The sequence below is a fragment of the Python bivittatus genome, unplaced genomic scaffold, assembly GCF_059951505.1.
Source record: "Python bivittatus isolate LINGU-HERP-01145 unplaced genomic scaffold, Pbiv_v1 ctg000020_np1212, whole genome shotgun sequence".
Lineage (NCBI taxonomy): Eukaryota > Metazoa > Chordata > Lepidosauria > Squamata > Pythonidae > Python > Python bivittatus.
This window is the reverse complement of record NW_028277030.1, coordinates 19,710,123-19,734,835: the sequence shown is the minus strand read 5'-3', so window position 1 is coordinate 19,734,835 and position 24,713 is coordinate 19,710,123.

The following is a 24,713-nucleotide window of genomic DNA, read 5'->3' as shown; positions in this document are numbered from 1 at the left end:
ACAGGGAGTGCTAGAAAATTAATTCATTCTTTTCAGGAAGACAAATGATATTTTTACAGACTTCTAATGAAGCTGCATTCATCAGGAGCTCATCTGTCCTTTCAAAGCAAGCCCCCCCCCCCTTTGTATGGATACAAAATATTAAGGCCTGTGAATTCTTCAGTGTTTTGGATTTGCTGGCAATATGCTTCAGCCTTGCCATCTTGGAATGGGCAGTCCTCTGTCAGCAACGCGCAGGTCCTCTCATCTTTCAACCTGCCTGATTAGTCTTCCATTTTAAACAGGCTATGAAAAGTAATGGGTGGTATGAATTTGTACATCATTATTTGGAAGAACAAAAAAGCAAGCACAAGGGGGATTAAAATTGACAGTAAATTAAATCACTGTTTATTTTAAGGGTATATTCTGAAGCCCGGATTAGTAAGATGTATTTACGTTGCTGAGAAATAATTCTATGATGGCACTGATGCTGATTTCATTAAACTTCAGAAAGAGATAAAATTGTTCTCAGAAGCTCAGCCGATATACCTATTTGATCATTAGAAGCAGAAAATACTTTCCATTCTGCCATACATTGAACCCATCTATCCTCTAATCACATACATCCTCTAATCACATACATATGTTTATACACACACACATATGTGTGCATGCACATGCATATAAACACACATGCATACATGTACACACAGAGATGAATGTATGTGGGGTTGAGATATATGTATATCCAGGGGTTATCTGCTACCAAAATGTATTCTATGCTTTGTTTTATATTTTTAGGGATCCTTAGATAAATATTGCAATGGAAAGTTGTTTCATAACAAAAATTAATAATTTGATTTGGCATAACTTTCCAGTATTATCAGAGCTTTACAATGCAGCCTGGAAGACAGATTCCTTTTGGATGTGCAGTTTATGTCACAGAAATAGTACCACCACCACTAACCCCCCCCCCCAACACACACACACAAAGCAGTCCTGGGGAAATACTGATGATTGTGGAAATGCACAAGTCCTTTGAGAAACAATTCACCCTGAGATCTTGAAAGCAAGCTGGTAAGGACTGATTATGGATACTAGCCATGGAACACTGACTACCATCAGGAATGACAAATTAGATGGGAGGTGGAATAAACTGGATAAATGGGAAGACAGTCCTGTTGACTGACTAAAATAGCAAGCAGAAACATTCCAACATTTTGTTCTAAGTCCCACTCGTTTTTCAGTAGTTTTTGATGGGCATATCATAGCTGGATATGTAGTAACAGCAGCAACAATAAAAATAGTATAACAGTAATATTTTATAACCCCTTTTCATTCAAATTTCCAAACTCATTTAGAAAACTGAGATGAGAAATAAATAAAACAGTGGAGTGTGTAGAGGGCTTGTCCTCTTTTCATCTCCTTAAAACACATTCTAAAGACTGAAATAATACAATAATTAAAATTAAAATATTCCTTGCCCTACAATCCTTCGATATTTTTCTAATAGCAGTTCATTTCATTCTTTTGCTTTACTTATGACATACAAAAAAGGGAGAGAAACAACAGACATGTTGCTATAGATTAAACAAAACAAAATAAAATTAGCTAAAGGGGAAGAATTAGATAAAAGTGTTCAAAAACTCTTTCCATCCTCCCAGTGCTAACCAAAAGTCTTGAAGATAATCAATTGTTCTCTCTCACCCAGAGCTATATGGAGATCTTCTCTGCTCAGGCTGGATGAAGAAAACATTGCAGCTGAAGCTATTTCTCAACTTAAAACTAGATAATACAGTTCAGAAAAGCACCCAGCTGACAATACAGTGGAACCTCGGTTTACGAACTTAATTCGTTCCGTGACTCTGGTTGCAACCCGAATTGGTCGCAACCCGAAGGAATTTCCCCATAATGTTCAATGTAATTACCGTTAATCCTTCTGGCGTGGAGGACAGGGAGGCGGCTATTGCTTGGAGGGAGAGTCCCCCTCCATACGACCACGTGTCAGGGATGGAAAATGGCCGCAGACCACGTGTCAGGGGCGGAAAATGGCCGCGGACCATGTGTCAGGGGTGGAAAATGGCCGCGTATCCTGTTCGTACCCCGAGGCGGAGTTCACAAACCAAAGCAAAATTTTGCGGCTGGAGCTGGTCGTAACCCAAAAAGTTTGTTAACAGAAGCATTCATAACCCGAGGTTCCACTGTATATTGATCAATCGTTTATTAACTTTTAAGAGTTAATGCAGTATTTTGCATTAGTGCGTGTGTCCTTATTTTTCTCCTATCACAGAGACGTTCCCATTATTTTAGCCTTAAATAAAAACTAATAATTACAGCAAGCAGAGTTTCACTTTTAATATAATTGGACTGCACTGTAAATCTTTTTTCTAAAACTTAGCCTACTTATGTGGAGTCATAAGTAAACAGAACAGCTTTTTAAAAACAGCTTGTTGCTAAAAGGGGAAAAAGAAGAACCTGAGGTTAATGTTCTTGTTATTGAAGCATTCAGTAGTTCTCTTTTAATGAGAACATTTGCGGATAGGCATTTTGGGATCAAACCTGAAGATTGTCAGATCAATTTGTAAAGCAGACCGTTGACACAAACACTTGATTTAAATTATGAACTTGGATTGGCATCTGAACACTTGGGCTATGTTCTCTTTCTTTGATGTAGATATTAGCACTACAAAAATTAGCAAAAGCATTTGAAGGGGGAGGGCACAGAGGGCAAAGGTTAAACAGGATTCCTGGTGTGTCACCTACAGCTGCTTAAAGTTGAGCTGCTGTTAAGCAAATCGAACAGAATAGCTCAAATAGAATAGTCTCCGCATTTCAAACTTAACTTTTTTTCATTCCACAGTTAGAATCTCTAAACTTCCATAATAATATAGAAGTGAGAGCCAGTTTGAAGTAGTGGGTAAAGATTAGAAAGATAAACAAATAAAGATTAGAAGCTGAGAGATCTAGTCCTGCCTGAGGCACAAAGCCAGCTGGGTGACCTTGGGCCAGTCCCTCTCCCTCAGCCCAAGAAAGAAGAAGGCAAGGGCAAACCACTTCAGAAAATCTTGCCAAGAAAATTGCAGGGACTTGTCCATATAGTTGTCAGGAATCAAAACTGACTCGAAGGCACGCATTCACACACAAAAAAGTAGCAGCAATAACATGCCTGAAAACCACAGATCTAAACCACTAAAAGGAAAAGTCAATACACTTCTCTCTTTATTTTCTTTAACTATGGGAGTACTCTTATAATCCAACTGTTAATTGCCTGTCACTTTTTGTCTGTGTGTGTGATTTCATCATTCTAAAATCACTGCCTTTATCAGTGATGACCAAGAGATTCAGACTCTCGGGATAAAGTTATATTTGATCTTTGGTTATTAAATGTTGAGTGGAATGTAGGTTTTTATAAAATCAAAGGCAGCTCTTTCCATTTTCTCAGTCCCATTGTAGCTGGACTCTTTGATTTAATCTTACATTTCCCCCTGAGCTCCCCTTTTAAAGACATAAGACAATGTTTTGTCTACTTTCCTTTTTAATAGAAAAAAAATGGTCATCTTTTCAAGAGCGAATCAAGCTAATTTTTATATTTTTATTAAAGTTCAGAAACATAATAGGCTGCATCCTGTTTTCTGTGCAGAGCTTTTATTGTCATGATTTCCTGATACACATCTGCTGTGCTTTCCATCCATCTTTTCCTCAAGTACTGTTAGGAATATCTATTTGAGAACTTTCTGAATGGTTTCAGAGATCTTATAAATGAAATTACCTTGCTTCATTTCTCCTTTTTCTTCTACCTCTTTCCCTCTACTAGAGCTTTTCCTTTTAATATTTGATACTCTATTCCAGAGGTCAGCAAACTAGGCCCATGGGCCAAATCCGGCCCACTGCCTGTTTTTTGTTCAAACCACAAGCTAAGAACGGACATGTGGGTGGGCAGCAGATTGCCAGGCCCAAACTTCAGCCTAGGGGAAAGGGGTGGGGCAAAGGGCCAGGGGTGGGGCATCCTGGATGGTGTCAGCAGCCTCCTTGCTGGTGGGCCAGCATCATTTAATCACTGCTGCGCTACTTGGCCTGCAGATCTGCCAGCCACGCCATTGGAGGTAGAGGAGGGGTGGGACTGATGGAGCCTCCAACCTACCTGGGCTGCCACTGCTTAGCAGCTCCCATCACACCAGGTGAGCCCTGCGCTGGGTACAAGGGGGCCAGAGGCATGGTGGTGGCTCTTCCCATGCAGCCCCTGCTTGGCCTACAAAGCCCAAAGTATTTAGTCTCTGGCCCTTGACGGAACAAGTTTGTTGACCCCTGCCCTATGAAATACACTCTGAAAATCCATCATTTTCATTTACCAAAATATTTTAAGCAGTGAAGTCTCATTTATAAAGATGGCAAAGAAAAGAAATTAAGTCATGACTTAGGAAGTCCCATGTTGAAATCATGTCTCCACACATGTACTCAACAGAAGATTCTGCACTCTGAGTTATAAAAATCATAATTGTTTTAAAAATCAAATAACATAATGAATTCTATTCAGAATATATGCTAAGTCTATATCCAGCCCAGGGAATGTAAAGCACATTTAAAATGTTACATCATTACAGTCTTTATCAGAAAGTGTGTGCCTCAGAGGGCCCGGAGAGATATCAATAAAATATGGCAACGATATAGACATAGAAATATCATATATTCCTGCATGACCAGTATCATTTTTAGATACTTCTACTCAGGCCATCTAATAAATTGTGTTAGGAGGTTTATATGAATTGGTAATTTGAATCTATGATATATTTGCATGAGCTTCCAAGACATCATGAACATAGAAAAGATGTCATGTGTCAGTTGCTGCCTCCTGACAGTGGAATTGGAAAGACTCAGCTAATTCATTATACTAATCAACTGCACCTTCTGTCAACTCTGATCTCTTGTGACAAAGTCCCTGAGAGCTCCCATTGCAGAACTTTCTCACCTTCTGAGCAAAAGAAATGGGCTCCCCTTTTATTCTGTGGTATTCTTTCCTTTCTTTATGCATTTAAAACCTTGCTCTGCTGCCTTTCTGAGGACTACCAAGATATACACAAATTAAATTATAGAACAGTAAGTGGAACGGAAAACATTAAAAAATGTAATTACTAAAACAATTAAAAGATGAGCCTTTGCTGACACTCTTTTTGAAAGGAGAGCATGTGACGACTAGCTCCGGCTCAGAAAGAATGTGTGCCACAGTTTGAAAACCATGTAGGAGAAGGCTTTTTCTCATATCTCTGATAAACAAAGCTCAACAGACAGGAAGAACCTCAAAACAGCATCTCCTCCGAGGCTAATCATGGACATGACAATTCAACAGATGCTGCCTATACGTCCCTATACATCCCTCCCAGCTGTTGAGAGATGTCAAGCTAAAAACCAACTCTTAAATTGAGCCCATAAAACAACTGCCAACCAGGGCGGATCTTCAGATAGCCATGTGATTTAACCATGAGTACTCAGAATCATGAACATCAGTGATTAGATCAAGTAAGATTTATTTAGAAATGGTTACCGCTGGGACATTAACTATGAGACACTACCAGCAACAAAATCAAGGAGCTCTGCCAAGCTAAGACACTTACCACTTAGCAAAAGCACAAAAAAAGTTTGAAGACCAAGGCAGGCATTCCAACAGCACCTCTGTCTTGATGGTATTTAATTTCTTGTTTGCCTTCCTTCAGCCCCTTATTGAACCAAGGCTATGTTCAAGGGTATCAATCAGCTTCTTGAAGCAATAGAGCTCCATGCTATTGTCATATTGACGGCATTTTAGTTAAAGTACCCTATGTGATGCCATGGGCCAATGGTTGCTATATCAAATAATAATTCCTCCCTTCACCAACTTCTGAATTCAACTTCATAAAAAATACCAGAATGACTACAATACAGTGCCACCAAAGGGAAATCAAATCAGGAAATCTGAGAGGTCCAAGAGAATTGATAGGACTGAATTCCCTCCCCGTCTAATTCCTGGCATAGATTATCCATCAAGATGACCAAAGCATCAACCCCTATCCTGGCCACATGACCAACAGAATTGGGCCTAGTTAATCCTCCATATGTTCCTGTATTTCCTGATTTTCATTAAGAAATTCATTTAATTATTTGTAAAATGTATTAATCGCCTTATTGCAGCAGCTCTCAGGCCTTTTTACAATATATTTTTTTAAAAAGCTAAAAGGAAATTCAAAAAAGATTTTTAAAAACCCAGTCAAATGATAAATTACAATGATAAATTAAGAACAGCAACACCTAAAAATTATAGAGACAAAAATAGGAAAAATGTAATGATGCAACAGAAGTTCATAACGTTAATATTCAAAGATCAGGCACCACCTTGCCAAAATTTATTCTGCCCACTTTGTCTGAACATCTATAATCTCTCCTCTGTGGGAATGACACAGAACTTAGATTATATTGCAGAAGATTAAAACAAAGAAATACATACTAAGATGCATGTCTTCAATCAATTAGTGCCAAACACAAGATAAATCAAAAGAGTTTTAACTGCTATGTGTACTGCAAGAAAAGAAGTTGCTGTGCATACATCTAGCAGAAGCAAGTTTTTGAACATGGAAGCGCTCCAGAAAAATAGATGCCAGGTATGACTTTTCAAGAGGGCAGTCAAAAACTGGTGACTGCCGCAGAGAAAGCCAGCTCCCAGGTAGTCCTCTGCTGTATCTCAGCCTCCAAGGCCATTCAGAGCAGGCCATTAAAGATAAACATGAAGAAATGTTTTGTCAGTTGTTATGGTTCCAGACCATTAAGGTGTTTATGAGTAAATTTGAATTGATGCTTGCCTTGAACATCTCCCTGAGCATCTGGAATGGGAAGAGTATGGTTTACAAAATGAAACTCTATTCAAGTTTCCTCCTTCATTCCTGTGAGGCTAACATGCTTTGGAAAAGGGAAGTGTTTACTAGAGCTCTGCAGTACTTCTGACTCAAAGGGAGGAAAAAAGTGCTTCTGAGCATAAACACGTGTGCAGGTAGCCCCTGCCAGTAACTTCTTAAACCAACTGCTTTGAGGAACTGCTGAGAGGAGCTATGACAGAGTCATCCCTCTTGTGCTCCAAAGCACCTTTTCCCCTTCAAGGCTGAAGTTTGTATCAGTGGTTGGCTGCCCTTTGCATGCTAAGGATCACACTTGGCCTTTGAATGATATGCTGGGGCCCTACTCTAAAATGGACAATGAAATGACAGTGGCGTGTGTTGTAATGATTTAAATTTAATTAAGGTGAAACTGAATACAGTAATAATCCTGATACACATATTTTTAATTTTCCCAGTTCTGTCATCTTAAAAATGGCTCTGCGGTGACAGGTTTTGGAAGGTTTTTGAAAACTACACCACACTGTTTATACATAATTAAACAGTGTAAACAGTTAATGAGAAAGTTAAAAAGGTATGTAGAGCTGACCATGGGAATAGGGAAGGAATGAGACAGCCATTAAGGAGGGACTTTGGGAAAAGATTACTTTTGTTTAGCATAAGATAGGAGAGGAAGAAACTTGGACAGGCTTTCAAGATGTTATTATTCTACCTTATTACAATAAAGAGCATTCCCTGAATCTCTGCCATGCCTGTTTTTAGATGTGGCCGACCTCAAAAGGCTGACAAAAACTCAGCACTGTTATTTTTATATATGAATATATAAAAATATTTTGGATGCTTCTTAGAATGAATGTTTAACATGTACTGCAGTTCTGGAAAAAGCATGAGAAATAACTGTATGGAAGTTGAAAAATAGGCTCTTGGGATTACTACGTTGGCCTACAAGACTTAATTATATCTGAAGTTCATGATCTGATGCCCTCTGCCTTAATGGAGTTAAAAAGATTTTATAAACACTTTTTTGATTATTTAGTCTCTACCCAAGTCATTCTAATCAATGGCTCATGTGCAGCTTTCAGGGAGAAAGAGGGGATGGATGGGAACATGAACATGAATCGATCAATCTCAGTTCAGCTCAGATAAAACGTCACCTATGCACCCTCTCTGAGATAACCTTGGTTTCAAATACTTCAATATAACTCTCATCTCCAAAGTGTGGCTTCTGTAAATTGCCTAGATTTAACTTAGTTAAGAAGCCAAGCACCAAAAGTAAGATTTCTGTTCACCTCAAGAGTCAAGTTCCCTCAAATTGTTCCCCCCTTCCGTGCAGAGCGTCTTGTTCCTTTTATCACATCAGCATGGACAGATCTTCAGTCACAAAGCACGAAGAGTAGCCCAAGGTTTGCTTGATTCTCAGCTCACATTCCTGAGCTTATTCCTGCTGTTCTTGTTTTTTCAAGGACTCAGTCACAAACCTTATTAAAACCACGGTGTGCCAGCTGGGAGTCCTCAAATGTGGTTCCACAGTCCATTTATTTCTTAGTTCCCACCCTCTGCAAGAGCCAGATATGTATATATTTTACAGTTAACCTCATTCCTATAATAATTAGCTGCAGGAGACATAGCTATTAGAGAGAGGGGCCATTGCTAGATAATATGGATGTAATCTTTCTCCATAGTACATTTTCAAGTACTATTAATCCAACTGCTATTCGTTCCTGATTTTTACAGTTCAGCATCAGTGCTGCGCCACATTGGGATATCATGAATAAAACCAAGGTTGCATTAGCAAATTAAATCAAATTTGGGGGGGGGGGAGTGCAAAAATGTTTTGAACACCACAAATGTTTCATTCAGATATCTTGATTCTTCATTTCTGCTATTCAGGTTAGTGGAGTTGTGACTAGGTGAGCACAGGTTTTACCTCCATGGCCTTGCTTTTAAACAAATATAACAATGGAATGAAGAATTAAAATAAGAGAGACAGCTGAACTTTTTGCTGTTGGTCATCCCATCTTTGTTCCTAGTTATTGTCTTAGTTGTTGTCTTTACCCAGATTGTGATATATATGAATGCATTTTACTCCCCTTTTAATCAAACAAGTGCATTTCCATTTTTAGCAAACAGTTGTTTGATCTATGCTGTAGGTAATAAATTATAGATAGAGCAATACAGAGATAGATAGGCTGACACTCAGGGTTAGAAATGAGAGTTTAAGTGCTCAGTTCCACACTCTTATGGATGATTAATTTTCAGAAGTTATCCAAAATGAGCAAGATGTATTGCATTTAAAGACAATCAACCGTATTAATGGTTCCAGAGTGATAATTCATAGATTTAGATCCAGACTTAGTCATACTTAGTGACGCCTCATTAAAAGAATTGGCACCTAAGTTAATCATGACTAATTTTTCCAGTGATTTGTGTGGAAAAAGTTAGTTATGCCAATGTCTGGATCTATAATCAATATCCATTTTAAAGAGGAGAAATTGGAAATTCATATTTTTAAAGAAGCACAATATGTCTCTATGTAATTAATATTTTTTTAGAAAGATCAGATCATTTAATAAATGTGTCCTGCCCCTATTCCCCTATAAAGGATGCCAATTCATCCCTATGATTTCTTTCCAGCATAGAAAGCATCTTGTTCTGTGGTTTTATCCTATTTTAGGTTCATACACATTTTAAAAATGTACCGAAATCTGTTTTCCCAAAAGCCACTACCCTCTGTCTCCCCCGCCCCCCCCCCCCCGCCAAAAGGTATCGGACTGTATATTTCAAAATAATTTATTTTTTTCAGCAGTTAAAATTGAAACCCTACTCAAAATGATGCAATTAGTTTCACAGCAGCTAAAGTTCCATACCTGCCATCTTGTCAACCAGCCTCAAGTAAAAGTAAAAGTACCAGGAAACTTACTTCCGAGCAGCAAAATTGCAATTTCAATGCAGAAGCAGCCCTTCCAGAAATCATTTCTGCTGAAACTGATAATAATAATTACGGTGCTAAAGGGAAAGAAAGTGTTAACGTTAGCAGTCTCTTCTTGTGTTGTACAGAATTCTCAAAACTCATTACAGCTAAACATGTTGAAAGATGTCACTCATAGTGGAGCAGATCAGTCTAAATCTGGGTTCATGTCAGTATCCCAGGTTTTACGTAAATTTCTCCTTATGCCGTTTTTTTTCTTGTTATATAGACATGCATATACACATGCCCACACACATTGGAAAATGTGCAGACACTGTCAATCACAACTTTTCCTAATTTGTAGAATTGAGTTCATAACTCTCCTTAATATGTGCTGTTTTAACATACTGTAGTTAGTCCAATAACACTTATGATATCCTTCTCAAGCAGTACCATTCCAAGTTTAGGAAGATTACCACATTTTTATTTTGTTCTCCAGACATCATGATGGTAATAACTTGTTATGGTCCTCACTTTGCTTTTCATTTAACAAAGATTACTTAAAATGGTTTCATAGTCAAACAGAAAGGGTATATATTACAGGAGTGATTTAACAGGTAAATTTTCATATGCTTTCTGTATGAAATATAAGGGAAATGCCTGAATTTTTGCAAATCATATCAACAGTTGCATTACTTCGTAGACTGTGTATGAAACCCATTACTAGAGGAAGTTGGTTCACCATTACTGAATTGTTATCTCAGGTGTCAGAACCCTACCATAGAGAATCCATAAAGGAGCAAACTATGGAAATCCAGTTCTGCTAAATGTCTGTTTGAATTTTCAAGGTATCCCAATCAACTTTCCTAAATGTTTAGACATATCTAAAAATTTAGTCATACCTTTTCCAATCACATGCTGTGCTTCATGAATTTTTGGACAGAAAATTAATGCTCCCAAGTTTCATGAATTCTTACCTATCTAACCCATAGATAGAACTATTGAAATCTGCATTGCTAGATCATGTCAATTTATTACCTTCTGAAATCTACAGCAGATTTCTTCTATATCCCTAATGCATACTACATTTATAATCTCAGCACTCCAAAACACTTTGGACCAGCTCAAATACTTATTGATTGAGGAGAGTCTATACAGGTGGTGGAAAGACATGTATTTAGTTCCCAGCAAATGCAGAACAAAAGACCCCCCACCCCGAAGTAGGCATATGGTCTGTAAACTCCAGCATCCTCTTTCCTAGAGACTTACCAAATGCCTCTGAGAAAGACATAGGCATCATAACTCTATCATGCTATTGGTCCTCATTGGGATTGAAAGCTCCAGTCTAAACACCTTAATCCCCAAATAGCCCAATGGGTAGTTTTAATTTGGTTCACTTGCCCAATGTTACATAGACTGGGCATGATCCTTGGAAGATGGAGTGTTTGGGAATTGTAAACTTGTGTGAGAACTGAAGCACTACTTTTGAATTGTTTTTGAAGCTTGAGCAGAGGTACTTTTTTTCTCCCTCATTCTGACACCATCCAAAAGCAGCCTCAACATGCATAAAATCTGTTCAGCTTTGTCATCCCATTACGTTGGAGTGACTTGTAGAGACAAAGAAGTAGGATAGATATCTGTCGTGAAGCAGGAAATGTTATGCCAACAGAGATGTCTGACAATTCAAGGATGGGTGAATAGCATTTCAACTCAGCAGTGAAGTAAAGCCCTAGGAATCAATTACATAAGGATATTCCATTTTTCAGGCTTACAGACTTTTTTTTTTTATGACTAGCAGAGAGGTGCTTAAAAATGGAATCTAGGGTCTACAGTTTCTGGGTATTTCTCTTGCTCTCTTGTAAGTATTTCTTTGGGTATTTAACTCTATATGAAAGAGGAGAAGGTGGGACTAAATGGAAGGAAAGTTTGGAAAATTCCAAACCAATTCTTCCAAAACACTTCTGAAAATTCCATGAGTTTAAATGGAGTTGGCAACATATAAATTAATTAAATATTAATGTTAATTAATAATTCATTTTGAAGCATGCACAGCCTTAATACATGCTTCCATTCAGGAGAGTGAGTAGATGTCAGATAACTTGAAAAATATTTCAAGTAGGTAAGATGCCTTGACTTAAGTAACTGGCTAATTCCCATCTCACATTAGTCTTCTTCAAGAGTTTCCAAACTATATGTGTGAAGGGGAGATGGAGTATATGAGTAATTTCCAGTCTTTTGCATTGATGGGCAATTCTAATCTGAAACCTTGTCTGGCTGAATGCAGTTATGGTTCAGTCCTCCAAATAATCAGATAGTCTACTTCCTATTTTGAATTTCCAGTCAATATAATAAGTTCAGCGATAGAAAAGGAGGAATTAGGACTCATGACCGCAACTTGCTTCCATGCCTGTGAATCTCTGAAGAGGACCCTGCAATGTTGGTTCACTGTTTCCTGACCCAGACTGAAGCAAACCTACCCATCATGCAACGGGAAATATCAGGTTTCGCTGTTTAGTCAAAAAATATTCAGCCCAATCTTGATTATATTTACTCACAATTAAATCCAACTGATCGTAGTTCTATTTCCTTAGACTGCAGCTTTTGCTTTTTAGGCATTCTAAATGAATGACATGATCTATGCAAACTTCTGACTCTCAGCTTGCTTCCCCAAAAGTCATTCTGTTATCCTTTAATTCAGCTTTTTTAGAACATCCACAAATGATAATACTGAAATAGTTACCTGCTAAGGTTCCTAGGATCAGGAATTCACTAGAAGTTTTGAGAATTAAAATAGTTTGATGTTTCTGATTAAAATATTCTATATGCATCATTATATACATGGGAAAATATGAGCTATTACTGTCCCCTGAGATGCATATTTACCTTGGCTACAGTTTTATAGCTCAGATCAATAAAGTTGATGTTTGCACCTCCACAGAATCAATGCTTGCTTATTATAAACATGAACAAATTGCTCTTTTTACTGATTTAAAAGAAGTGAGGCATGCCAGAAAACCTCTCCCCATTCTTTTCAACATGGTGACAGTAACCACAAACATTCTTGAAAACTACTACATCACTTTTGATTTTCTCAGTTGTTTGGTATAGATGAGATTAGGAACTGATTTTTCTGCCAGATTCAGAGCAGCTGCCTATTAAAATCAGCTCAATATATTTTGTAACTGGAGACAAGTGCCTCCTGCCCAAAATTAAGCTACCCAAACGTGGTCCAGTTATTTAATCACCTGAGAGAGAAAATTCCACAAGTGTCGGGCAGTAGAAATAGAACAATAATAAATAACTAAACATGTAGTCTTTTTTTTTTTCTGCTGTCACTAAGATGAGTTCCTTGTAGCAACCACCATCAGCACCAATGGCACCACTTCAGAAGCAAAACTCAGGGTCCCCACCCACGATATCCTTGCATAGAGAAAACTACCAGTCTAGGGAATTGACTGACCCTAGAACTGTTCCACTGGTGAGTTCACTTTCCATCTGACAGAATTTTTGACATTGTTACCACCTTATGATGAACTTGATTGGAAATCAGTTGCTTAAAAAATGGAACCTAGGGTCTACCGTTTCTGTGTATCTCTCTTGCTCTCTTGTAAGTATTTCTCCGAGTATCTAACTCTATATGAAAGAGGAGAAGGTGGGGATGAAAGGGAAGGACAGATTTAGAGTTCCATTTGCAGATTTTTTTCCCTCTGTTCTTAGGTGAGTGTAATCCTCCCTTTTGACAAGGCAGAGGTGGCTTCTCAATTGGCTTATGCGTGCAAGAACTTTTCAGAATGATTGCTTTTCAGAGTCGGCCCACGAAAGGCCCCCTTCCCACCCCTCCATTGCCAGTATAATCTCTCATGTAAATCACATTTAGAGGCTTTTCAATATGTATTCTGCTTGCTCAATAGGCCATAATGATTTGTTTGTAAGGACATTGTCTAGAGTGCACACTTGGGTATTGCCAATCGGTATTTCATAGAATGCTGCTTGTTTACCGAAGAGAACATGGCAGTGGTTCCCGCAGAGCTATTTTATCCCATTACACCCAGGAGTATCTTGGGTGTCTGAAAAGCATTGATTCATTGACTGCTACAAGTGTTCATAAAATTATATCTACGCTTGAAATATTCATGGGGCTTTGATTTTGATTCTGTTTCATTCCTCATACACGCTCTTTAGATAACATGCATTCAAGCGAAGAAATAGGCAGAAATCATTAACATTATACTATCTTTTCTGAACATGATTTGTTCAAAATGATCAGTCTACAAGAAAAAAAAATCATATAAACATAACTTATTTTCCAATGTTCATCTGATTTTACCCCCAAATGTTAAATTAATCTGTTTAATGCTTATCTGGTTAACATGCACAACTATGTGACTTTATAGGACTAGTTGAGAAAATTCAAGTTTTTTTTTTTTTAAATATAAAATGTCAGCTATGGGAAACAATTTGAAATATAAGTTGCTAGTGTTTCCAAAGTTTTATTGATGTTGGTCTGTTTGCATGTTTACTCACAAGTCCCTCTGTGTTCAGTGGGCTATATTTCCTTTAAGACTTTATAACATAGCATTTTACTTGGATCTATTTTAGTATTTTTACTTTAATTTTAGATTAAATATTATTAACTGCTTTGTTATATATATATATATATATATATATATATATACCTACCTACCTACCTACCTACCTACCTACCTACCTAAATGTAAGATGGTTACTACTGTATATTCTGATTGTACCTGGCCTTATGGGTGTAATAAACATGTGTGGGGGGCTATATAAGCATGCATAGAATTATAGCTACAGTCCTAAACATGCTTAAGATGACATTGAACTCAGTGGAAATAATTTCTCAATACAGATGGATGAATCTGTCAGTTGTGTTCTCTCCAAAATTCAGCTTTTTAAATGTTGACTTCTTTCATTTCTGTTTATGAAGGAAGCAAAGTCCTTTGGCAAATTCTTTTCAAAAAGAAACCAAGTAAAAGTGGCATGTTTAACATGATTGTGCATGCTTCAAAAATGATTTGAAAGAAGTGCTTCAGATTTCATGTGAGCACAGCACCTTCCTGCTGTTAAAGCACAACAAGATCTCTTTATTCAGGCATCCACAGAGCCAGAGAAAAGATGCCCCTGCTTTAAAGAAACCGCTCGTTCTTTTTTTTTTTTATAATAATATCTTGAGATAAAGTAAAGGAAAAGAAGAAAGGCATGAAAAATAGATAGCTTCCAATCTATCTCTGGTCTTGAGAATAGTAAGAGTGTCATAGGTGCTAGTTTTTAATGCATTAAATAGGAATAATTCTTTGTCAAAACATATCCCATTACATTTATAATCTAATCTTCAAATTCCCATGTAAGCTTCGCCCCGCCTGCATTTTGCAAATAGTCCATCAATGGTTTCCATTCCTTAAGGTAATAATTATTTGATTTTTCTTTTAATAAACAAGTCAGTTTATCATTTTCTGCCATTTCCATCAGTTTTAGCAACCATTCTTGTATTGTTGGTAGTGTCTGGGTTTTGCAAAATTGTGTATACAAAAGTCTTGCTGTGGTAATCATGTATTGAGTAATTCTGATAAGATGCTTTCCGATCTGAAAGTCCATTATCCCCAACAGGAATAGTTCTGGTTTAAATGGAACCTGTATGTGTAGTATACTCTGCATCAAAGATTGTATTTGAATCCAAAATTTCTTTGCAATTTTACATGTCCACCACATATGGTAAAACGACCCTTCTTGTTGGTTACATTTCCAACAAATGTTGGAAATTGTCCCATACATCTTTGATAATCTTTGGGGTGTCATGTACAACATTTTAGAAAAATTTAGAAAAATTTAGAAAAATTTTCTTTCAGATTATAACATAAAGTAAATTTTAATCCTTTAGACCACATATTTTCCCATTGCTGCATATGTATATTATATCCAATATTTTTTGTCCATTTAATAATGCATTCTTTAATTTGCTCTTCAACCATTTCTTCTCTCAACAATAATTTATACATTTTTGCTATTAAGTGCTCATCTGTTTCACATAGTTGAGTTTCAAATTCCGATTTATTCTGTTCAAATCCAAATTATTTTTTATCGATTTTGAATTTTTCTTTATATTGCATATAAGAAAGCCACTGAAAAATATGTCCTTCTAAAACCAATTGCTCTTTTGATTTGATTTTCTATTCTCCTTGTTCTTTTTCTAATAAGTCCGCTCATTCAATTCTTAAAGTAGCTGCCACTACTTTCAGGCTCACATAGGAGCCTGAAAAATGCCCAGCTGTTTCAATGAATAGCAGAGATGTGGCACTCGCATGAGATCAAAAGTGCTTCTTCCGAATCACTTTCAAAGTATGCAGAGCCTTAATAGTGAACAGCTATTCTCACCACGAAGAAGTCTAGCATTTATTTGCCTTCCATGTAGTAGGAAACTGATCCTTCCTAAATCCAAAATGAAATGGCAAACCCAAATCTGTACCACAAACATGGCTGGATACAGAGGGATTTAAATGCAGAATCTGAAGAGCTAGGTAGAAGACACATTTATTTAGCTTTCATTTTGGCTACATTTCTTTTTTCTTTTTAGCTCTCTAGTTCTTTCTTTTGAAATTAGGAAAAAAAAAACATACATTCTCTTAAAAACCCTGAGTGAAACACTCAATCCCCCATTCTTCTGGAGAGACATCTGAATATTGATTTGTAGCAATACGTTGATCTAAACATTTACTCATATGTTTACTCATTTTTTTTAAAAAAAAACTTTAAAGATTTAAATGCCATCTCTCAAAAACCAAAGCATAAAGCAATGTTGTTGTTGTTTAGTCGTTAAGTCGTGTCCGACTCTTCGTGACCCCATGAACTATATTGCACCAGGCCTTCCTGTCCTTCACTGCCTCCCTGAGTTTGCTCAGTTTCATGCTCATTGCTTCAGTGATGCTATCTAACCATCTCATCCTCTGCCGTCCTCTTCTCCTTTTGCCTTCAATCTTTCCCAGCATCAGGGTCTTCTCCAAAGAGATCTCTCTTCGCATTAGGTGACCAAAGTATCTGAGCTTGAGCTTCATTATCAGTCCTTCCAATGAACAATCAAAAAACAATAAAGCAATACTGACATTTAGTTTCTCCAAATAAGTTTGCGTAGGATTACAACCTAAGGTCTAATTCTCATACACCTGTATGTGCGGTGTGCTCAATGCCCATTTTTCTCAGAAAGTATATTTAAGATTCTAGCATTAGAGACAGTCCTGTTCAGTGCAGGTAATAGGATCACACACATGATTAGTTGTTACAGATGTATCGAGCTGCCAGTATCAGCAGCTTGGCTACAAAACAAACCAACCTTTTGTATTTTTTTTTCTTGTTAGAGACTTCAGTTCTTCCTTTACATATTTTCAACATAAAGTGAAACCTCAGTCTAGTTTAAGTAAAACCATGCCTTTACCAAGCTTAGAGCAATATTTCCCTGAGATACATCAAGGAGAGCAATTTGTGCAAAAGTAAAGGTTCGTTCTGTGATGGATATAGGAATGGGAATCAGGAACCATTTTTTTCTCCCACTGCTAAGTTTGCTGAGTGATACAGAAGATTAATTTCGTGGCACTAGATTCATTCATTTCAGGAGAGACCAATTGCCAGTAAGCAGATATATTCAAGGTTAGTGTAAGTAAAAAAAAAGTTATCCTGGGAATCATGTTTCATTACCTTTGGTTATTCATGAGTGTAGGGCTGCCAGGCAAAAACCAATAAATGTGAAAAGATATGCCACTACTCTTATGCAAGTAATTAAAACCGGTACTTCTCATCATATATTTCTTACATGTTTCAGTTTGTTTATACTAAAGGACATCTTTTGCCTTTGTAGTATTGGCATAGCATTTTAGTTTTCTTTGCAAATGTTACAAAATTCAGTAGAATAGCTGATTCGTTCCAAAGAGAGCGCATTGCTCATGAGAAAGCCCATTGTTTTAACCACCATTGCTTACGGAGAAAACAGCACTGAAATCACACTGAAAAAGAGTATCAGTAGGTAAAATTGTTCTAATAAAATCAATGGCAAAAGGGCGAATGTTAAAGGTGTACGCAAAATAGACAGTGTGCTTTGTTTCATGTATGAAACAAACACCTTTTGGCTCAGGGGTTCTTCTGAACTAGATGTAGAATAGTTGTGACCTGACTAAATCGAAACCCAAAAACTCTTGTTTGTTTCTGGTTTTGGCTGTAGCAAGTTCCAGATGGGTGTTTCAGGACACTTAGGCCAGGAATGGAGCTCCTTACCTCTCTCTCTGCTCCTCCTCCGCAGGGTCTCTGCACTAGCCCACCCACCCCAGCACCTTCCTTCCCTTTCACTACTACATCAGGGTTTGAATTGAAACCCAGCATAGGACAATGGGCCACGTCTACTCACTTTGTTACCTTTGCTGTTTCAGAACCTTCTTTCCCTTCCCTTCCCTTCCCTTCCCTTCCCTTCCCTTCCCTTCCCTTCCCTTCCCTTCCCTTCCCTTCCCTTCCCTTCCCTTCCCTTCCCTTCCCTTCCCTTCCCTTCCCTTCCCTTCCCTGCTGATGCATACTGCTTTGTCTGGAACACATCCTGGAACACTTGGACCTTGAACACTCATGTTGGGGTCCATGGCCAGACTAAACAAGCATGTTCTGGATCCAGACAGAATGTAAACATCTTAGTCCAGGCACAAACTGCCCAAACCTGGTTCTTCCGTGCACAGAACATTTAGCACATCCCTACTTAATGTCCTGGATTTCTCATTCTCTGACTGCAATAGTAGCAACAGGAATAGGAATAGCCACTGCTGTCATTATTATAGCTTTTTTTCCCCCCATACCCTTTTTTTATTACTTGTAGGATGCAGAATAGGCTGGGTTTTAACTCACTTAACATGCAGCAAAGGTATCTGATTCACCCTATCTCTAGTTCAAAACCTTTGTGAATTTACACACTTGAGATGAAGCCAACCCAAACTTTGAGCAAAAGAGGCCACCTCAGGCAGTAGTTGCTGATGGAAGCAAAAATATGAAGGAGAGAGATGTGTTTTTAGGAGTAGAACAACTCAAAGAGTTTTTTTTTTTTTTTTATCCGCACTCAGTTGTTACTGATTCTGCGGCAACTGCCTGGACGAGTCCCTGCAGTTTTCAAGGCAAGGTGTTTCGGAAGTGGTTTGCCAGTGCCTCCTTCCTAGAGCAGAGCCCAGCTGGCGAGCGCAGGAGGCGGGGTTTCCGTTGCTTCACGCCTTTTTCGGGCGTGCGTGGCTTCTGCGTTACCGGCAACTGCTCCCGTCTCCTTTGCAAGGCGTCGCCAGCATTTTTCCTCCCACCGGAGTGAGAGTCCCCATTTATCTACTCACGTAGGTTTTTGAGCTGCTGGGTTGGCAGGAGCTGGGGAAGAAGCAGGAGCTCACTCTGCTGCATGGAGCTGGGCTTGAACCGCTGAAGTGTCAACCATTTCCGGCCGGCAACTTTCAGTGTCATTAAGCCGCTGCACCACCACATCCCAACTCAAAGAGTACTAGTTTGTAAATATCAGTTATACATCCATCAAATCTAAAAGTATGAAGCGTATGACCATGTAATTTCTTCTCATTTATCTTGATTCATATACAACATTGTATTAACAGAAAAGGGCATTTTATCTATAGTAATTTGATCTTGCTCAGCAAAAGTCTAAAATACAGTATATTAGAAGTGTATGAAATTTTCCTAGACCTTACTAGGGAAATCTTTACTGCCTCCTCAGCTACACATTAAAGATACTTTCCCACCAATTCATACACAAAATACTGGCACTGGGATTTTTAATTCATATAAATGTAAATATAAATTCATATGTAGAAATGTATATATAAATTCATATATATGTTTTAAGTGCTAGCACCATAGTTCCCCATTCAAAAATAGTGATAAATTTTCTTTTGTTTTTGTGTTTGTTCTTGCTCTGTATGTTGTTTTTATAACTTTTATCAAAATGATTTTATGAAATCACACATATATATCAACATATTAATAAATAAAACAATTACATGAATGGGAGACAAGTGGCTTAGCTATTGACTACATTTTTTTCAAAGGGTTGATTTGTTTGTTGTTGAGGAGGTGCCTCTTGATTGTCCTAATTTAAAATATTGAGTGAGTTGTCAGTTTGCAGCCTGATCCTCCTTCTCATTGTCCAATCAAAATGCCAGTTAGCATTTTCCTATGTGCAAGGTTGTAACCAAGCAGACTGAATGTTAACTAAAATGGCTACAGTTGTCAGTATCAGCTAAATCAATTACATTTTTGTAGCTCATGATAGGTGTAGCTGATCTATTAAAAAAAAAAAAAACCAAGATAAATAAAGTGCCTTTTCCCCCTAAAGAATTAACAAGCAGATTGACACAAATAATACAGGCAAGTTAGGTATACAGCATTGTTTCTCTTTTTACCAGGAGTTAAAAGATATATTTCAAGATGACACAAAGGAGAAGGGTCCATCTGTTGTAAGGCTAGCCATACCAAATTTGAAAAATATAATTTGGCAGATGAAATAGAAAGCTCTGATGTAGTTGAGTTAAGGTATTCTAATGTGTCTGGCAATCTATCCAAATCTTCTGTTATAAATCTCAGCAACACAATATAATCCTGCTTCTGCATGAAAATACAATCCCCTTTCAAATCTTTACTAGAAGTAGAAGAGTTATTATGACCATAATTATCGGGGTATGGGATTAACTAAAAAGATTTGATTGGCATTTACCTGGGAGCCATTTTTAGCAAACTTTCCTCAAAAGAAGTTGGTAAGAAAGGATGGTTAAGATTAACCAGGAAATGAATTATTTTAGAAGGAAAATTTTTAAGATCTTGAGATGGATGTAGTATGAATTATTTCCTCCTACAACTGGGTTTGTTTATTTGATTGGTGTTATCCTGGTACATGAGGTGGATATATTATTATATTCTTTCTTTCTGTTTGTATCTGTGTAATATTGTTTTAATCCATTTTTTATATTCCAGTATGTAAATGACTCAGAGTTGGTATAGAGTGACATAACAAACAAATAAATAAATAAATAAATAAATAAATAAGATCTATTAATTCTTCCTTCTGCAAATTGGTACACAAACAACTGTATCTGACATTAAGATATATATGCAACTTCTTCATGCATTGAAAGTATATTTATATACTTATTTATTTATTTTTTATAATTGTATTTAAAGTTTTAAAAAGGAAGATAAAAGCTAATACAAACTAATATAAAGCAAGGAAGAAGGAAGAAAAAAGAAAAAGAAAGAATCAAAGAGGAAACTGAAAGGGTGAGAAAGGGGAAAAAGTAAAAGAAAAATAGAAAAGAAAGAAAAAAGATACAAAGAAGTGGCTTCTGATCTTCTTTACAGCAGTTATAAATACAATTATAAATTTACCTCTTTCTCGGAAGTTACAACATGACTCTCTTCTTTCTATAATCTATCCTGTCTAATCATCAAAACCATAAATAATAACTTCATTTTTTTCTGTTTTACACAAAAAGTCCATAAGGGGTTTCCAGTCAACAATAAACGTATTGTCTTTTCTCTAATCAAAGAAGTCAATTTGACCATTTCTGCAAGTTCCATCATCTTCACCAACCATTCCTCCACTGTAGGTATTGCCAAATCTTTCCATCTTTGTGCATACAATAATCTTGCTGCAGTTATTATATACAAAAACAAAGTTCCATGACTGTCCATCAATCCCCAAAGAAAGACCTCTGGTTTCAATTGTATATTGATCTTTAAAATCCTCTGAATCAGTGTATGTATTTGAATCAAAAATTTTCTAGCTTTTTTACACATCCACCAAGGATGATAAAATGTCCCTTCCTGTTGTTCACATTTCCAACATAAATTTGAAGTTCCTTTATACATTCTAGATAATTTATCTGGTTACATATACTGTACATCATTTTATAAAAATTCTCTTTAGGATTATAACATAATGTAAATTTCAATCCTTTCAACCACATATTTTCCCACTGTTCCACCTTTATATTATAACCAAAAATTTTAGCCCACTTTATCATACATTCTTTCACTTGTCCTTCTTCTGTTTCAAATTTCAAGTAAAAGTTTATACATTTTAGCAATTACATGTTTGTCATTTGTACACAGATCTGTTTCAAACTCAGCCTTACAGTGTTCAAAACCATAAACACTTTTGTCTACTTTAAATCTTTCTAATAACTGTAAAAAATTGAAAGTACATTTAGAGGAGTCAGTGGGGGCATTTAAGCTAGCCCTGCCCATTGGTGGGACCACAGTCAGGTTCAGCCCAAGAAACTCACCGGGACAATTCAGAATAGTTCAGTTACTTTATTAGCTTACACCTACTAGACAGAATCTTGCCAGACTAACTCTAACCCCCAACAACTGCAACTAAACACTCTGAATTCCTTTGGGAGGTGCCAGTCTCATCCTCTTGGTTTTCACATGCTCAGACTGCAGGCTGAGGAGATGCTTGAGAGTCCTCTCCGACTCCCAATGAACTTGGCCCTCCTCAGTCAAGTCTTCCATCACAACCACTCTCCCATCAATCCATTCCCTGATGAAGACTAGTAGATATTAAGAAAAATGTTGTCTGCAGAAAGAGCTGCTAGTCTCAGTGAGGCACGGTACCCACCATGCTCAACATGGAGTAGTCCATGTAGAGAACTTTGTCTCTTGAACATCTGTTGGACAGCATCAGGTTCAGAAATTGCTATACAGATTCAGACACAGGCAGGGCTAGATCATATACCCCTGGCAACCTCTCTTGTGCATTCCCTATTATCTCTAATTCATAGCTTTAACCTCTAATCAGCACTGTCACTCTCTTCTCAAAACAGACAACAGGCTTCATCTCCTCACACCTGAATAGAGCACCTGCTGTTAAAACTTTTAAGAATTAAAATATTTAGAGGATAATATTCTCTTGCATTACATACCAGTTACATGCAATCTGACATCTGGACAACATAAATGGATTTTCCATGCCCTTACTATGGCCAAAAGATTGATATTGCAGCATTGGAAAGATAAATGTAAGGCCCCATTTATTCAATGGTCTGAAGACCTGATTGCACTTGCCACTTATGAGCGGATTGCCTATAGACATAGACTTTGTATGGACAAGAACAATGAAATACGGGACTCATTTATACAAAATACAGTAGGTTAAAAAAGAATGATAGTTATACAAAGGTAACTTTAGATAAGTATATATAGAATTGTAACTTAACTGTTATAACAATATATTATACTTTATTTTCTTCCTTTTTCTGTTGTATTCTTTCACTTTTTAAAGCACTTTTTATGCATTTTTTGAGAATGTATGTATCTGCATTATAATTATTTTTGTGTTTTATTTCTTTCCTTTTTCTGTTATTATTTTAAAAGCAATAAAAAAATAAATTAAAAAAGACTCCATTTTTCATGAACACATATGCAAAATGAAAAATTAACTTACTAAAAATAGATCCTTCCAAACTCCACGGTAATTTCCCTCCTGCTTATTTTGCTCATATGTACCTCTGAAAGTTTGCTGAGGCAGCCATCCAGATGGATGTCAATCAAATCCTTTCATGTATTTCCCTACCCTCATAATTATGATGATCATGAAAATTCTCCTGCTACGATGGTTGGCTAGAAAATGTTAGATTTTATGGAGGAACTGACTAATCCCTTTTTATATTTAAATGCATAGACACAGAAACTGGGAGACGAATGTGGTAGGTAGAGTTGTTAAAGCTACTCAGTTTGGGGCATCACCTTTCAGCCCCAGTGCACATAACCAATGACAAGAAACTGTAGGCACTCCATTCTTGGAGGCTCATAAAGTTACAAGATGATCTCGGACCAGATACAATCAGTCTAACACATCTTTAAAAAATCATTCTGAGTGAAAAATGAGGGGAAATCATTATACCATCTTGAACTTGCTAGCCTTAAGGACAAGAAGTTTAAGATTATCTGTGGTAAAATGTAAAATGTAGAAAGATGAATGCAATTCCAGATAGGTTTTAATTTGTGGGAGCAATCATTTGAGTAGTATATTGAACCAAACAGGGGGCTATTCACTTGTGATTCTGCCAACAGTTGCTACAGTTTTTGTAATACCAGGAGTATTGAAGCCTTAACAATTAAATCTCCTTGTTTAAGTGCAGATGGAAGTCCACTGTTTGGGGACTGTGATTAATTAATCAGTATTGATAAGGTGCTGAAGCCATGAAAGTGCAGTATAAAATGTAGGTTCAGAAAGGCTTCTACTTCATAAACCGCACATCATTCCAATATGTATATATGCTACTGAAATAAACAAAACACACCAGTTTGGCTACAGAGGTTAATTGCTATTGGAAGTAAGTAAATGGAGGGCAGAAAAGGCAGAGCAATAAATAGTTGCAATGAATTAGGAGTGGAGAATGATTCAGCAATAGCAGCACAGGGTATATATCGAAGGTATTCTTATGATGTCCCCCTTACTTTTTCCCTTCATGAAGGGGAAACATGTACGAAAAATGCTGAAGTAACAGAGTTGTTCAATTCATTCACTGGGGTTCATTTTTAATTGCTAAATGTGTCAGTAGAATCAAGTCTATTAAAAGGATGCAGAGACAGATGTTTTAAGGTCCAAAAAGACAAAGTTTATGAAAATGAGATATGTGCTCCAATAGAAAGCTTGTATCTTTGAGCTTTCTGTCCTCATGGTGAAGGGAAAGAGAAAAAGGAAAACAGAGACTTTTGGTAGAAAGCAGGCAGAAGGGAAGAGCCTAAGAGCATCAGTCTTCCAATCGGGAAAGCAGAGATGAGACAACCGGCGAAATCAAGAGAGAATCCCTAGTTTGTTATCTCTGCTACTAAAGTCCCCAGATGCCGATAGGATAAAAGGTGCAAAATAGAATACATCACCACATCTCTTCTCTCTCTTGCCATCAATATAGTACAACAGAGAACTAGGGCTT